The sequence below is a fragment of the Lepisma saccharinum genome, unplaced genomic scaffold (genome assembly GCF_977018435.1).
Source record: "Lepisma saccharinum unplaced genomic scaffold, izLepSacc3.1 HAP1_SCAFFOLD_50, whole genome shotgun sequence".
Classification (NCBI taxonomy): Eukaryota; Metazoa; Arthropoda; class Insecta; order Zygentoma; family Lepismatidae; genus Lepisma; species Lepisma saccharinum.
Window position 1 is genome coordinate 2,224,291 of NW_028142905.1, and position 17,979 is coordinate 2,242,269.

Here is a 17,979-nt window from a genome sequence, read left to right on the forward strand (position 1 = left end):
TTTCCACTACATCTGGTAAACGCTGTACCACATTCCATGTTGGTGTCAAAGAATCACCTGGTTTGTTTCTATCCAACTTTTGTCTGTCAGACCTAACCATTTCACATAAAATTTATTATTTTTCTTCTTCAATATTTTCTCGATTAGATATGTATCTCGATATTTTGTTTTACTAAGTTCCTCTTCATAGAATCTCCCGTTCGATATTTTGTTATGATTATTTTTTATGATATATGTATTTTTATTCTATGGTCAATTTGAACCACTAAGAATAACTCCGTACTCCAATTGTTAGTGAATTGCTTCTTGAATAACTGTTTATATTTACTGACCCTTGCCTGATCCCCTATTTTAAACTTTGGCTTCTTGGTAGTGTATGAATAATTTTGACAATAAACAGTAGAATTCAATCGTTGCTCATCAGATTTGGTTACCTCAACAGGTTTCATGTGAATAGTACTGTGTACTGTATTGTTGTAATCATGAACTAGCTCGGGTAAAATTTGCACCCACTTATAATTGCCCTGCACAGTAAATTGTCTCCACATGCGATTTTTTAATGTTCCGTTGAATCGTTCCACTGTACTAGCTTTCAGATCACTGTATGTAGAATAATATTTAATATTATGTTGTTGCATTAACTTAGCAAATGTAGAATTGTAAAATTATGTCCCTCTATCTGTCTGTAAATATTTTGGTATCCTTCCCTCAGTAAATATCGACTTGAAAGCTTCGTTAACACAAGTACCAGTCTCGGATTTTATAGAAAAAGCCCATGCATATTTGCTAAAGGTATCAATAACTGTAAGCATATATTTGTAACCATGATTTATCTTATGCATTTTTTTTAAAATCCCCCTTGGGGGGGCCATCTCAATCAGATCAGCCTGGAAAAATTCATTTATACATTTTGTTACTACATTTAATCGCTTGTAATTGCGACGGGCTGGTTTGTGTAATTCATAAACTGTATCTTGTCTTGACATCGAGTTCGAAGTGAGAATATCGCATAAAATGGATTGTCGTCAGGGTATAACCGCCTTATGTCAAATACTAGCTTCTCACCAATTTCAATATCAAAAACTGATAATTGTTCGTCGTCATGTACTTTATATTTACTTGTAGACTCATTCCAGTATGCAATAGGAATTTGAACTGCCTTGTGTACACCATCTTTTTGCACTATAGTAAACTGAGGAACTTCAATATGTTTTCCATGTTTTAGAAAACTTAACTTCTAACTAACTAACAAACACTCTAGCCTTCTTAAACCCGAAGGTTCGTGGCTGCGGCGACACAGGCTTTCCATGTTTCCCTATCTTGAGCAAGATCTATATATTATTTTCCATCCCTACCGATTTCCTTTAGTCCATCTCATCCTTGTCCCTCCATCTTCGTCTTGGCCTTCCTACAGGTCTCTTACCATCAGGTTTCCCAACAAGAATCCTGTAAATTCCTCTTTCCTCTCTCATTCGTGCCACATGGCCTGCCCACCTAAGTCTTCTTGATTTAATTATTCTAATAATATCTGGACATGAATACAAATTATGTAGTTCTAAATTATGTAACCTTCTCCACTCACCTGTCTCCTCATCTCTTTTAGGTCCAAAGATTTTCCTAAGGATCTTATTTTCAAATACTCTCAATTTATGTTCCTCTTTCAATGTAAGGGACCAAGTTTCACATCCATATAATACTAGAGGCAAAATTACTCTTTTGTATATTTTAACTTTAATTTCTTAGATATTAAACGAGAAGATAAAAGTTTATGAAGAGAGAAGTAACATGCATTTCCTGAATTAAGCCTACTTTTTATTTCCTCTTTAATATAATTTTCATTTGTTAATATTACTCCTAAGTATTTGAATTTGGAAACTGGTTCAAACGAGTTGTTATCAATAATTAGATTTTGATTATTACCTAACACTTGCTTTCGGCCTGTAAGCATATATTTAGTTTTCTCTTTGTTAACTTCCAAACCTATCTCTTTAGCAGTTTTGAAAAATATTTTAGCATTATTCTTAATTGTATTCACATCATCCCCCAGTAAGTCTACATCATCTGCATATGCTAACAACTGAGTCACACCATTTAATTTTAGTCCTTCTTTAGTTTCTTTTACCTTCCTAACAGCATATTCTAAGGCAAAATTAAAGAGCAATGGAGCTAATGCATCTCCTTGTTTTAACCCATCATGAATTGTAAATTTGTCAGACATATTAATACCAACACGAATTTTACTTTCAGTTTCACTGGTGCATACTTTTATCATACTAACAAGCTTCTTAGGTATTCCAAACTCTACTAATATATTATATAGTTTATCTCTTTTGACCGAATCATATGCTTTTTTGAAATCAATGAATAGCTGATGGACATTTTGATTATATTCCCACTTTTTTTCAAGTGTCTGTCTGATGTGAAAAATTTGATCTGTAGTTGATCTGTTACGTTTAAATCCACACTGATAATCACCTATAATTTCATTAGCATATGGGGTTAGTCTTGTTAAAAGAATGTTAGATAATATTTTATATGTTGTTGAGAGTAGAGAAATTCCACGGTAATTATTGCAGTTCATTTTATCACCTTTTTTAAACACAGGAACAATTATGGATTCTTTCCACTGTTGAGGGATTTCTTCTTTATTCAATATTAAACAAATTAATTTATGAATTTGACATATTAACGAATTTCTAGCATATTTAATTAACTCAGCTGGTATTAAATCAATGCCAGGTGCTTTGTTTTTCTTTAGCCTTTTAATAGCATCTTTAACGTCAGTCAAGTTAGGTTCTGGAACTAAAGGTTCTGCTGTGTGGACTTCATTTACTTCTGATTTATCTCCTACATGGACATTTAAAAGGTCATTAAAGTAGTTCTTCCATCTATTTAGAATATCACTTGGGTCAGCTAGAAAATCACCGTCTTTATCTTTTATCAAGTTTACTTTAGGTTGCCACCCCTTTCTAAATTCATTTACACATTTATATAAATCTCTGATATTTTTATTTTTGCTGTTTGTTTCAATTTCGTTAATTTTGCTTTTCAAGTAATCTCTTTTATTACTTCTAAATGTGCGATTAACTTCTCGCTTTATTCTATTATAATTGTTTAGATTTGTATCATCAGAGTTATTTAACCACCTAAGTCTAGCCTGATTTCTTATTTCTATTAGATTATGACATTCATTATCAAACCATGGCTTACTTTTACTCGGTTTATGGTATCCTATACTTTTTTTAGCTGCTGATTCTATTGCATTGCGTATTTGCTCCCAATTCTTATTTACGTCTGTTTCATTTATATTTTCATCATCACTTAAATCCTGCAAAACATTAAATCTATTTGACAGTTTATTTTGGTAATCTTTCTTAATTCTTTCATCAGTAAACTTTCCTGTATCAAATTTTAGAACTTTTAGATTTTGTTGCTTATGATTTATCACTGAGAGTCTTTCTCTTAATTTAGCAATTACTAAATAATGTTCACTGGCACAGTCAGCACCTCTATGTGTACGAACGTCAATTATACTAGTATGCCTTCTCTTATCAATGAGAATATGATCTATCTGATTATGAGTTTTACCATCTGGAGAAGACCAGGTATATTTATGGATATATTTAAGTTTAAAAGTGGTACTTTTCACAATTAAATTCTTTGAGGTTGCAAAAGTAATCAATCTTATACCATTATCATTACTTAATTCATGAAGACTTTATTTACCAATCGTGGGTTTAAATGTCTCTTCTTTGCCAATCTGTGCATTACAGTCACCTAACAGAATTTTCATATCATACTGAGAAAATTTATCAAAGACCTGTTCTAACTCTGTATAAAAATCATCTTTAGTATTATCATCTTTATCTTCCGTTGGTGCATGTATGTTTATTAAAATAATTTTACACCACCTACCCTGTAAAACTGCATATGATATCCTATCATTAATAAATTCTACTGTTTTAAGAGCCGAGATAATTCTATTATTTATGAAAAAGCCTGTTCCAAAATTATGATTTTCAGGACCACCATAGAAAAAAGTATAATTTTTAGTTTTACAATTCCCTTCTCCTGGCCACCTAACTTCCTGGACAGCTACTACATCTAATTTATACTTAACTATTTCATTAACTGTACACTGAAATGCCCCAGGCCGGTAAAGGCTCAAAACATTCCAGGTGCCTAATTTAATATCCTTATTCCTAATGTAGATCTTACCCTTAGTCCAGAGACCTCCAAAAGTAGTCCCCACCCGGAGATCCGAACGGGGGACTATTTTACCTCCGGAATATTTTACCTTGGGAACATCCATGGCCTTATATTGTTGTTTCTTGACATGTCTTTTTACAGTGCAGAGTTGTCAGCTCTACGCCTAACCCCCAATATGAATGGAGGAACTACTACACAAGACGAACACAAACACATTAGACAGCACAACTACTACACAAGACACACACAAACACATCACAACTATAACACAATATAAACACAAACACACCACAACTACTACACAAGACAAACACAAACAAATTAGACAGCACAACTACTACGCAAGACAAAACCAACATACTAGACAGCACAACTACTACACAAACATACTAGACAGCACAACTACAACACAAAACACATACATACATACCACAGATACTACACAAGACAAACAGAAACACATTAGACAGCATAACTTCTACACAAAATAAACACAAACACACTAGGCACCACACTAATACACAAGATAAACCTAAACACATTACACAGTACAACTACTGCACAAGACACAAAAACAAATAACAACCACTACACAAGAAAAAACACAAACGCACAACTACTACTATACAATATTATATATATATATATATATATATATATATATAAAGGTTGTAACGTGAAGGGTAGTTTCCTTGTTAATACGTTCTGTGTATTGGTTCCAAGTAACATTTGTAGTAAAGGTACTATGATTGAGTTATTTTTGGGACGAAGCAAGTGCAATTGTAACTCACTCACTTTTAAGAAGTAACTTATTTTTAAGCAACAGACTATTAAAAATATATATACTTCCTTTTAATAGTTAATCTTTGTCTACATTATTTTGTAATTATTACATCACTAACATACCATCGTGATGTGCTTTGAAATAAATACATAATTTCATTCATAAAAATATTGGATTTGTCAAGTTAAACAAGAGCCAGTCAAGAATATCTATCAGAAAAGAAAAATGAACTGACGGATAGTTGAATATTCTGGATTAAGTTACAAATGTCAAGAAAAATAAATTTAAAATTTTGTTTATCAAAACTCACAAGTGGTAAGACTTAAATTCATATAATTTGCACATGGGTGGAGCACAAAGAAAAATGTATGAAAAACTTTGTAACAAAAGCTACACATATACGTAATAATAAAAATAATTATGAAAGGAAGATCCAGTGGAGGATAGATAAATCAAAATAAACTAAACTTCAGAAATCGTAAACTACCATCACCAAAAAATTCATGTACCTGAGTGTACGGATATAATTTGTAAACATTGCCAGCATTGACGTACGTCCAGTGCCCTCTAGCATTTGGAATAATTTGGAACCTAACAATTTCCATAGAATAAAATTGACGAGTATCTACGTCATCTAGTCTGCTTAATACCGGTTCCAAGTGTTCGCTTATAGTACGAACCAACTCATCGTAGCTAGGTTTGATTTTTACATCAACAAACAGTTGTGTATATATATATTCCTCTTTGATATCGTGAAGTTGAGTAGCAAAACCTGATAAAGCAGATTCTTGACTTGCTTGAAGAGTAGTAATTTGTAACGTAATATTAGAAATAATCTCCTGTAAATTTTCTACAAATTTCAATTTAGAACTCTGGGTAGCAAGATCCTGTACTTGATTTCTGATTTCTGTAAATAATGCATGTAGTTCATTAATTATTTGATTGTTGGGGAGACTAGCAACAGTTTCTCTGATTTGAACAATTTCTGCTTGAATGTTTTTGATATCCTCAGATTTTAAAATTCGATGTACTGCTCTCCTCATAGCTCTGATTTCCTGAGAAGTAGGCAAACCAGCTACAGTATTCTGAAGTGTGGTAAGAGTTAATTTTATAGCATCGAGTTCTGTTGCATCAGATGCATTTTTCAAAATTTTTTGCAGTTGCGTTATGTCATACTATAATTTACTTTGAATGTCGTCAATAAGATGATGGAAATGTGATAATTCTGATTCAGTATTTACCCTTTCAAGCTTAGTAACTTGCTGTTGAACTACAGCTAGGATCAGTAATGATAGGCAGTTTCAATTCCAGAGTTTCCTGTACACTTGTTAGCTCATTTCTCATAGTTGCCATAGTATCTTCTATGTGAGCTACGGTACCTTGTATCTTCCCAAAATCTTCATAAGTCTCCAACTGTAATTTGATGCCGGCAACTCTCCTAGCAATAGCATTTAATTCAGAAGATGAAGGTAAATTATTGATAAAATCTTCCAATGTCTGTAGTTTCGATTGAACTTCTGTTATAGCTGTATCCAGTTCATCTGTCTGTAATTCAGATTTGATACTTTGCAATGTAGGAACTTCGAAATATTGAAACTGTTCTTGCAATTTAGCAATACTAGCATTTACCTGGTCATATTCTTCCTGAGTTTTGATATTCTGGATGATGGTTTGCATTTCGGTACGAATATTATTTGCCTGGTCATTTAATTGTTGTTTCAGCTGTTCTTTATTCTTTCTCTGGATTTGTCTAAATTTATCATGTTCTTTTTCAAGTTTGCAATATTCTCTTCTAAGTTCTGAAGATTATCTATTGAAGGTAAATTAGTATATTTCTCAAGCAAAGATTTTAGTTCTCCATCAATTTTTACTATAGGATCAATCAGTTGAGTTTGAAGATTTGTAATCTCTCCTTGAATATTTAAATTTAGCGAATTCTGTAATATGAGTAAATCTGATTTCAGTTTCTTTAAACGTCCATCTAAACTAGCAATCTCGCTGGAATCATCTGGAATCTCCTGTCGCCTTCTATTACCAAATATATCCATGTTTCTTTTGTTCTTTTTGTTTTTAGGTATTTTATATATTAATAAGAAGATAGGATATTCTTATTTCGATAAACAGATGAATCAATTTATCAGACTCTCCAATTATCTCAGCATACAAAAATTCACCAGCTTCCACATCATAAGACGTATCAGACGTATAATTCTATACAAATTTCGACCTGTGTACAAAACTGCTGCATTGGCTGGTGAAATGTTTATTTGAATTTTCCCACTAACACGCAACTTATATGATGATAAGTTATTATTAAATACAAATAAGTATCCAGTATCCTCGTCAACATGAGACCAAATACTATTCAAGTGAACAAGCAGTAAACCTTTCAATTCATGATGAATTTCTCTAAATGCATCCATGTTTACTGGAATTCCCTCTACATGCTGATTATGTTGTTGCTTCTTAAACCCAAAAATATTCATGACGTTTTATTCTATATATTAGCTATTTTTTATTATATATAAAATATATATTTCTACTAAGTTAAAAAAATAATAAATACTCCAAAACTCAATCCGATCGAAATTACTATGAAAAAAATCACTTGATACACTTTTCTAAACTTAAAATAGTAAATAGTATGTAGCTTTAATATAAATTAAATACTTAACTTTTAACACTGCAACAACACATCCGAACTCTTCAAACACTCTCACGATACTGACTGATCTGTAATGCAAAATACACTTTAAGTAACTTAAGCGCGGATGAAAACATCCGAAACCGTAAGTCAATCAGAAGACACCGATTACGTCATAACCAACAACACGTTAGATACGAGTCTGCATAATAACGTGTTGCGTAAACATTGCGCAATAGATTACCTTACGAGCCATCGCAATGTTGCGTGCTTTAACTCGAAAGAAATTATGACACTCGTACGAAGTATGAGATTAAAAATCACAGAGTTGCAATACTATAAAATCGACAAAAACATCGTCAAAATAGGTTTTCCATTGTGGTTAAATTAATAAAAATAATAGGCCTCGTATCAAGTATTATTTTGAACATACTCAAGATACCTACTATTTGTGAATTTGATATGTTAACGAATTTCCTCCATATTTAATTAACTCAGCTGGTATTAAATCAATGCCAGGTGCTTTGTTTTTCTTGAGCATTTTAATAGCATCTTTAACTTAAGACAAGTTCGGTTCTAGAACTAAAGGTTCTGCTTCATTTACTTCTTATTTATCTCCTACATGAACATTAAAAGATTATTAAAGTAGTTCTTCCATCTTTTAGAATATCGCTTGGGTCAGCTAGATTATCACCGTCTTTATCTGTTATTAAGTTTACTTTAGGTTGCAACAACATTTCTAAATTCATTTATACCTTTATATAAATCTCTGATATTTTTGTTTGTGCTGTATTTTTCAATTTCGTTAATTTTGCTTTTCAAGTATTCTCATCTTTTTACATCTAAACGTGCAGTTAACTTCTCGCTTTATTATCTTATAATTGCTTAGATTTGAATGATCAGAGTTATATAACCACCTAAGTACAGCCTGATTACTTATTTCTATTAGATTATGACATTCATTATCAAACCACGGCTTACTTTTTCTTGGTTTATGGTATCCTATACTTTCTTTAGCTGCTGATTCTATTGTATTACGTATGTTCCCCCAATTCTTAGTTACGTCTGTTTCAATTATATTTTCATCATCATTTAAATCCCTATAAAACATTATATCTATTTGACAGTTTAATGTGGTAATCTTTCTTACTTCTTTCATCAGCAGATTTCCATCGGATATATTAGAATCCAAATCACACTATTGCCATTGGACCTCCAATGGATCACACAATTGTATTCCCAAAAACAATTCCCATGGAATATATTTCAATGTAGGATGGTATGAACCATTTAAACTATATTGTATCTTTCTCAAACCTTTTGGCCATTTAGTGTCATCTGCTGAATAATAACTCTTAAGGTAGTTTTCAAGTTACGTATGTATCTTTCATTTAAATTGACCTCAGGATTGCCAACAGATAATCTAATATGCTGAATTCCATGGTTAAATAAATAACTGCTAAAAGCATCTGATATAAAATATGAAGCATTGTCTGATACAATCTCACAGAAATAACCATAAGCCATAAAAATATGATCTAATTTATCAATCAAGAGCTTTGAACTCAATTTCCTAATTGGCTGAAATACACAAAATTTAGTGCATTTTTTGTCAAAGTAATCAGGAAGCAAAAAGACAATGTTGCCCCTTCTCTGTGATTTATTCATATAATGCAATACTAATAGCATTTGTGTGTACAGGCGTAAGAACGACGAGCGAAACTTTTGTTTTTGGAATTTTAGATATATTAAAATTATACTGTTTACTGTAAAGGTCATTTCAATGGTTGATAGCTAAGTTTGAGGATTCAGAAAAAGGTAACACCATTGATTCTCATGTTCAGGTGTGATTATTTTTCTTTTTTTGCTCGTACATATGGCACCGTTACATGAAGGCACATTTAGGGGATGTGAGGGTAGGTCCCACATATGAACGATCTCAGACATTTTGGAGGTGATATGATCAACATTACGCTCCGGACGCCTCCCAGGGTTGACCCCAGGTACCCATTGATTTTAGGCTCGACGAGCCCCGGAGCCGCTTTATGCGGGGACAACGCTGGAAAAATTCCGACCTTAGGTCAAACTCCCTGGGAATCAAATCCGGGTCTCCGCGTAGCAGTTAGACGCCCTACCGACTAGACCATCGTGTCGTCTCGCATTCATTTCGAATTTTTTCCAGCTCAAGCGTTTTTCTGCCTCACCTGCCACCCCTTGGTAGGTATCCTTGCATGCGTATAATATAATAGTTGTAAATGGAAAATAATATATTTAAAATTAAGCAGCTCTCTGCCCTCTTCCCTTCGGGCTACTCTGGTTTTTTGTTTCACACTGACCGCACCTGACACTGTAGGCACAAAACCTGTTAAATACAAAGGGAAACTTGGAACCGAAGCTGTGAATTTCTAAGGAGATAATTCTACCTTATATCGATTTGCGGAGACGAGGATGCGATTCTCACCTGCACCTACTTCTTGCTGGTAGCGAAAGCAGAATGCACTTTTATTTAACTAGTGCAAACATATTTTCTCAATCTTTTTCAAAACGAAATGAGTTTAATTTTTAGCAGTAGAGCGGTGGGGGGAAGACTCGATGATGAGTTGGAGGCGAGTCTCCACCCCGGTCCCTGGAGGAACATGACCATTGCATTCAGATCAGCACACTGATGTAAGCGAAAGTATTTCATGTGATTTGTAAACTGGAACAAAACGTTCCACGCGTTACAACCGACAGGAGTTTGTCTTCAGCTTACTATTATTGGACAGGCAAACCACACTAGTCATACAGAGTATAATATAACATAGGAGGCAATTATTTCTTCATTTCCTTACACTGAAAATTTCATTATCTTTTTTGGTGTTATTTGGCCACAGAAACGGATCTTGAAGTCGGATCTCACGTGATGGCTTTCTTCAGTATGCTGATCAGGGTTTTTGACAAAAGCAAGACAGGCTACCCAAGAACAGTAATTTTCTAACTTTTATATCTGCTTCCTTCCTCATCCTGTATAATGCATACAAGCACATACCACAAATATGTAAGAGAAGTGTTTGTTAATTTGGCAACTTGTTTTGCAATTGAATTTCTATCATGAACAGCTGCAAAGCAACAAAGTCTTTCCTTTTTAAAGATTAGAATGAATAATTATTATTTGATTTGGAAACTAAAAATAAATTCAGTATTCTTATGAGTACACTACAGATTACATACACTCTCTAAAACATACTACTGCTCGTTGCAACACATTATTTCCTCAATCAAGACACAAACTTAAGGACATTCTCAAGTAAAATTATATATCTGTGATTATCAAGTGTTTTACAGGTTCCACGTGAAGTTTGGATTTGTCGGTTATCCAAAAATCATTAATTTTGAAAATACTCTTTCAGATGGTGGAATATGCCTGAAATTAAATGTCATATTTACAATCGTAAACGTGCTCTGTTTCTTTAATTAACACTTTTAGTTAAAAATTTAGTTCATCAAAGCAACCTGTGTTCTTCTCCTTTGTTATTTATAGTAATAACTAAAAGCTCATTGAAGCATAGAAAAACCTTTCACTGTTCAGAAGTCGGTCATTTTTCTCTGCAGTCTCTCTGTCTCTCAGTCTCTCTGTTCGTGCATCTTGCGCTTCACATCAGGGTATGATGCACTTAATTTAGTATCATTAATAGCACAGGTGAACCGATTCATAAAAAATAAAATGGGGCTTATTTGCGCTCGCAGTGTTGCTAGCTTTTTATGATGTATATTTTACAGTATTTCCAGCTTATTTGTAGCCTTTAAGCTGTTTCAAAAATGGAGCTCGGTGAGGCTCGCAGTTGTTACCGACTCATGTTACTCTTTAACACATTAATCTAAACTAACGTCGTTCTTTATTACGACCTAATCTAACCTAAATGGATGAAACCTTACCTTACTGTGATTTTACTAACTTCTAGGATGTATAGAATTTGGCGAAAATCCCCATTCGCATCATTGGCAACTTATTGTCGTGGTGTTTCAACTTGCTTGCATAAAAAATAACCATACCTATGAGTGTGTTCGGGTTCAGGAAACAGGCTATTATGGAAGCCCTTACCCAGACAGCAGCTTCAAGCTTCGACCTGTTGCCATCCATGTTATCCAAACTGAGTGGCCTGTTAATCATTCACTTGAACAGCATTTGTACGAAATAAAATGACGATGTTGGCAAAACCTTTTACGTCTTCAATAACAACCTAAACTGATACAAGATTCCGATCAGCGGCAAACTTCAGATAATTGTGAATCCGGAGAATGAGGGTAAAGTCAAGGTTTTCATTGGCAAGAACATTTATCGCGGCAAGCACAATTTGATGGACAGCACTACCACGTACGATGTGTCTGCCGACAATTGCTTCTGTGTTAGTACGACAAACTCATCCCTCTCTTCATCGATATGCGGATCAGCTACCCTATAATAAATAAACATTGTAGCAATGCCTAACGACATCTTTGGTCACACAAAACGCGAATGCCACAGCGACGAGCTTCTCATGTTCGACGTCAGGGTCAAGAAGCCGCGAGGCGACCTGCGGCTGTTCCGTTCAGGCTAAACTCCAGCCTACAGACCGAAATATATAATGCAAAACTTCGCTCTCCTCTTTGGATCTCAAAATTTAAAATACGCGTTCCTAACAATAAGACGTGACCCATTCATCAAACCTTTCTTGTGAATAAAGCGCGAGCAAACATTGTCAAGAAATCCCCTATCTGGAGAAAGAGTATTCTCTACAATGCCTTAGAAAAGCGTAACAAAAATATTGATTTGTTCTCTATGCCATATATACAATATATAGGGACAGATGGAAGGCCTGTGTTGCTGCAGCCATGAACCTTCAATTTAAGAAGGCTGGAGAGTTAGTTAGTAGTTATATGTACAATTTAAAAACAGTGTAATGAATACAATATCAAATATCGGTCACTGAAGCATGAAAGAAAACTTGTAACTCTGAACTCTCTAACTGGGCACCAGCCTGTTGAGTTCATTATTGTAAATAAATAAATAAATAAATTGCTAGCTTGCAGTTTCAGTGCCTGGACACCATCCTAGAGATCACCGGCGAACTTAAATCCCTGCGTCAAAAGTACAACGATCTTCCGTCCATCGACAACCTGGGAAACTTGGAGATGATCATCGGCAAGTTGGAACACGAACTCAAAGCACGGACCAACAACTTGGAGCAATTGAAACAGCGATTACAGGATCAAACGAGCAGCATCCAGACCGAACTGCAATCCATCGTTCAGAGTATCAAGACTCAGGATGATTACGTCGATTTACACGAGCAGTTTCAATCTTAGGAAATTCCCAAGCTGGAAAATATTAAGTTGGAACTTCAAACGGCTGCCCTGGACCCTGTCATCGCCGAGGTCCAAGCAAAACTCCAAACGCTGAAATGCTTCATAGACAACCTGCCTTTGTCCGGCGAACTGAACGTTATCGCTCGCAGTGTAGACAACATCAAACTCCATCTCGAATCTTACGAGGATTTTGGGAAAAATTCAAGGCACCGTGGCCCACTTCGAGGTCACCTTGCCAACCATGAAGATCGATCTCTCAAACGTCCGGCATCGCCTAAACACTGGAAACCGTTCAACAGCAGATCTCAAGCTGGAAATTCTGAATAACAAATCTGAACTCTCGAATTTTCGCCACCTGATAGACAACATACAGAACAAGTTGGAAACGCTGCAACGATATACGCTCAGCCAGGATGACAGGGGGCAACGTCAAGATGCCATACGTACTGTTGGGAATGGTACCAAATTGATTACTGTAAAAAAGACTCAGGAGTCCCTTTAAAGTACGGTGGCCACCATGCCCTCGTCGCAGCAACTGAAATCCGTGAAGCAGGACGTGAACAGAATACTCAATCCGATGACGTCAAAATTATCCCAGTTGAAATTATGCAACTTTGATATACGGTTGCTGCATTGCCCACCAATCAGAACGTCGCCGAAGTTCACCTGCTGTTTGGTGAGATCAGGGTAAAAGTCCATGACCTCGCGACCCAAAACCTCCAAGTTGAGGTTTGTGGATCATCGCGAACGTCAAGCTCCAGATCTGCGCAGTCGAAGCGAACCAGGAATCGGCCATGCAAAGTTTCGGCACCAAGCTTCATGATTTGTAAGAGCAATTCAAGCAACTGTACGTCGACGTGAGGATCAAGTCCATCTACGACGAGGTTGTTCGCACCATCGGGGAACACCTGGAACCGGTGCTGAGCAGATTGGACGTTTCAGACTCGCCACATTTGTTCTTCGTGGAGATCGTCAGGCTTCACAGCGTTCAGAATGTTTGAAGGCATTGAACGTATGAACGGTCACATTTACAATTTGAATACATATCTCAGTCTCACGATTTTTTTCTCGACAGTACCTTTAGTCGAAAGTGGAGACAGACTATCCTTCGAAGTCAAACAATTGTACCCGGAGGATAATCCGTTTTCCGTAATATTTTCATTCCAGCCAAATCTCTTACTCAATGTCCAGGCAAGCCATCGTTGACCAGCTGCACAAACCAGCGCGCCGGAACTACGAACGCTGGCCAGTGGTGACGAAGGGTGGCAGGTGGACCTCGTTGAAATGAGCAGCGGTAACAAAGTCAACAAAGGTCAGAAGTACCTCCTGACCGTAATATAAACGTTTTACAAAGTCGCGTGGGCCCTGCCGCTGAAAGTCAAAACCGATGTGTGCGTCACGGAAGCCTTCGACTCGATCGTCCGACAATATAACAGACGGGCACACTTCCTGCAGACGGACAACGGGAAGGAATTCTACATATCGATCTTCCGAGAGTTAATGGCGAAAGCACGACGTCCGACACTAGTCAACATTCAGCGACCTGAAAGCGAGGATCGTTGAACGATTCAACAGCACATTGAAACAGCACATGTGGAGACTGTTCACGCATTAGTGTAACTACAAGTATGTGGACGTGCTGCGAGAACTCTTGGACGACTACAACTCGGTTCATCGCACGATACGTATGACACCTGCAGACGTCAACAAATCCGACGAGTTACATTTCATCTCCACTGTTTATTGTCCGAAGTACCGACCTACGACCAAGAAACCCAAGTAAAAAGTAGAAGACGAGGTAAGGATCAAGAAGTTCAAGCATACGTTCGAGAAGGGCTTCACCAGAAACTGGAGCAGGAAACGTTTTACTGTGTCGAGTCATGCGGGGAACGAGGCACGCATATCTAATAAAGGATACTCGCAAGGATATTATGAAAGGGCGATTCTACGAGGAGGAGCTCTCGAAAACAAAACATCATCATGCGTACTTCACCGAGAAAGTCCTGGGTAGGAAAGGAAATAAGGTACTGGTGAAATGGATGGGACTCGAGGAATGAAGTTGGATCGACGCGAACGAGGTGATCGTGTGACCAGCGCGTGGGACGTGCCCTATTCCTCATCGGAAAACTATAGGAAAAACAGCGAACTGCTGCCCGACAATATTCGCTGAGTCGTCGTTGAATCTTCGGGATGCGGGAAGACAACTTTTGTAGTGGACAACGTTTTGCTCTAGCCCCACTGGTTGGATTGGAAGAACAATCACCTGTAGGTTTTATCTAAAAGTTTGGAGCAAACCAAGTACCGGCAGCTGGCGAAACTGTACGAGGGACTGGGCATATCCACTTTCGCTTCTGAAGTAATACCACTGGACTGCTGCCTCGAAATTTCTGTGATGGTGTTTGACGACGTGATTTCGGAAAACCAGAACGAGATTCGCAACTTCTTCACCCAGGATAGCCACACGGGTTCCGACAACTTTTATCTTGCGATGACCTTCTGCAGAATGCTCACACAGCTGCTCCGGGACAACTCTAAATTATTGTGCCAGTTTCGTCAGGATGCCACCAACCTGAAGCACGTGCATGACGACTACGTGGGTGAGGAATTGAGCTATAAAAAATTTTCGAAATTCTGCGCGTTGTACTGGAACCCGGACGACTTGGAATTTGTGACGATCGACAGGACGAGGAAACCGAACGACGGAAAATACAGGAATAAAATCAACAAATTCACGAACGTTGCATCGTCATATCAAATAACGTAACGTCCAAACGATGGCGAAACGCAAACTTGCAGAAAACGACCTGAAGTTACGCGACTAGCTGGCAAACGCTTCAAGGGGTGGAAATGAGAGAATCGTGGAATTTACGAAGAGGAAAAACGTCAGGATCAACCTAGCATCGATGCCCTCAGCGGACTCGGAGAAGAAATTAAAGATGTCACCGAACAAAAAAAAATGGTTGATCATCGAGCTCGAACCGCACGCCGATCGAAATTATACCTTACCCTCGCCGATATCCAGCATTCACAGTACTCCGCTCAAACTTGCACCTCCGTCGAAACGTCAGGCCCTAGGCAGCACCTCTTTGGAAAATCTAGTCGAGCTGGGAAGAAGTGTTTGTATTGTATCCAAGCGTTAAACAAAACGAGGGCGTTGTTTGTAAGATCGGAAAACCGAAAGTCAAGTTCGATTGTGAGGACGTCAAAATCAATTTCAGCAAGATGAAGAGCTGGACGTCGTAATTCCTACAGGAAGTTAGAACACGCGGCATTCGGGAGACTTGACAGCAGATATACCTCGCTGGGTGAATTTGTTGCTGCTTTGGATACTACCATCGCCATGAACACAAAACGAAAATTGGGCTAGGACATGTAAATAATTAACACCTCGTTAAAATTAGGACTAATATAACAGAACTTCCGCTCGAACTGCTGCACAAGATATTTATGCTCACATTCGACGGTGGTCACGAGGATGTCAACGGACTAGTTGAGTTAGCCAAAACAATACCAGTATTCCACTTCCCGTGTGAGATGATTCTTATGGACCATCTTCGCAAAATAACTGGAATGTGGTGTACCTATCCCGAGACCCTATTTCGGGCTGCAGGCGAAAAATAGACGATAGGATGGACGAACTTCACGAGGGGAGGAAGGGGAGAAGAAAGTGTAGGCGTCGAACGTTGAGACCGATGATATTATCAGTCACCTTCTTGTGTTGTCCGAAGTGCAAACTTTCTTCCATGCTTGCCGGGATATATAAAAAAACACCATGAAACCAAAGGGTGTCTGCTACCATTTGCCCTATGGGAACCTCAAGTCCCTCGGAGCTCTTTATGAATTGCTCATCAAGAAACAGAGGGAGAAGAAATGTTCCTGCCTAGCCAAACCTCATGGAATGAAATTGCTGCACAGCACCCCAGAAGACTGGAGGTTTCATATTAAGCATCCGACCATCCTGGCTCCTCTTGATGTCTGGGGTAATTTGGCCGGTGGAAGCGCGCCAAACGCCAAAACCGTCATGTTGCCAAGAAGATTAAGGACGAGCTGGATGAGCAGAAACGGCACAAAACCTGGCCACGGAGAAGGAAGGGAAACATGTGGGTAGGAAGCGAAAGACCAACCTCGAAGCTCTGAAAAAAAAATAAGACAAAGAAGAGCCGCTCTCCCACCTCGACACTGAATCTCTGATCGGGCCACTGGGAATCAAGCACTTCAGGGGTGTTTTCATATCCGATTCCCTACCTTCCGTGTGAAGATAAGATAGTTCGGAGTAGTCAACCTGGACTGTCACGAACATCCGGGGAAGCACTGGATCTGCTTCCAGAAGCAAGCAAGCGTCAAAGCGTTCGTTTTCGATTCTCTCGGTAGCGTGCCACCAGCTGGGCTAATGAAGTACCTCGGTGCTTTCGGTCTCTACTACAACGACAAACACATGCAAGGTTTCGACGAAGTGAACTGCGGTTATCTCTGTGTCTCTCTGTTCGTGTTCTTGCCTCGAATAAATAACCCAACGATTGAGGATATCCAGAAAGTGTTGTGACACCTGAAGCACGATGCGAGTGTTCCATGTCACCAAATAGACTTTGGTTATGAAATTCGTGTTGCACGATGACATCATATATCCTAAATCAGTCGCCCTTTGTGCATTCTAGGCATGTTACTGATACCCAATGTGACGGTGCAAAACAACACCATCAAGGTAGGCAGTGAGAAATCAGTGTCAGCCCCAGCCAGTACAACCTACCTACCTTGCAGGCCCACTTGCCGAGAGGCGTGGTGCTCTCGCAAAACTCCGTGACCCACAGGGTGGAAGTGATGTTTGCTTCGGAAACAGTGGACCTGGGTATCGTCGGAGAGCTGCTTGGATTCTAGAACGGCACATCGGCGCCAACATTCCTACATTTCTAGAAATAGAGACTCTGAACGTGCACTGTAACGTGGAGGAAGGAATGATCACCAATTCCTCAGACGGCATCCCGGGAGGCCACAAGCAGACGGGGATCATCGCCAACTT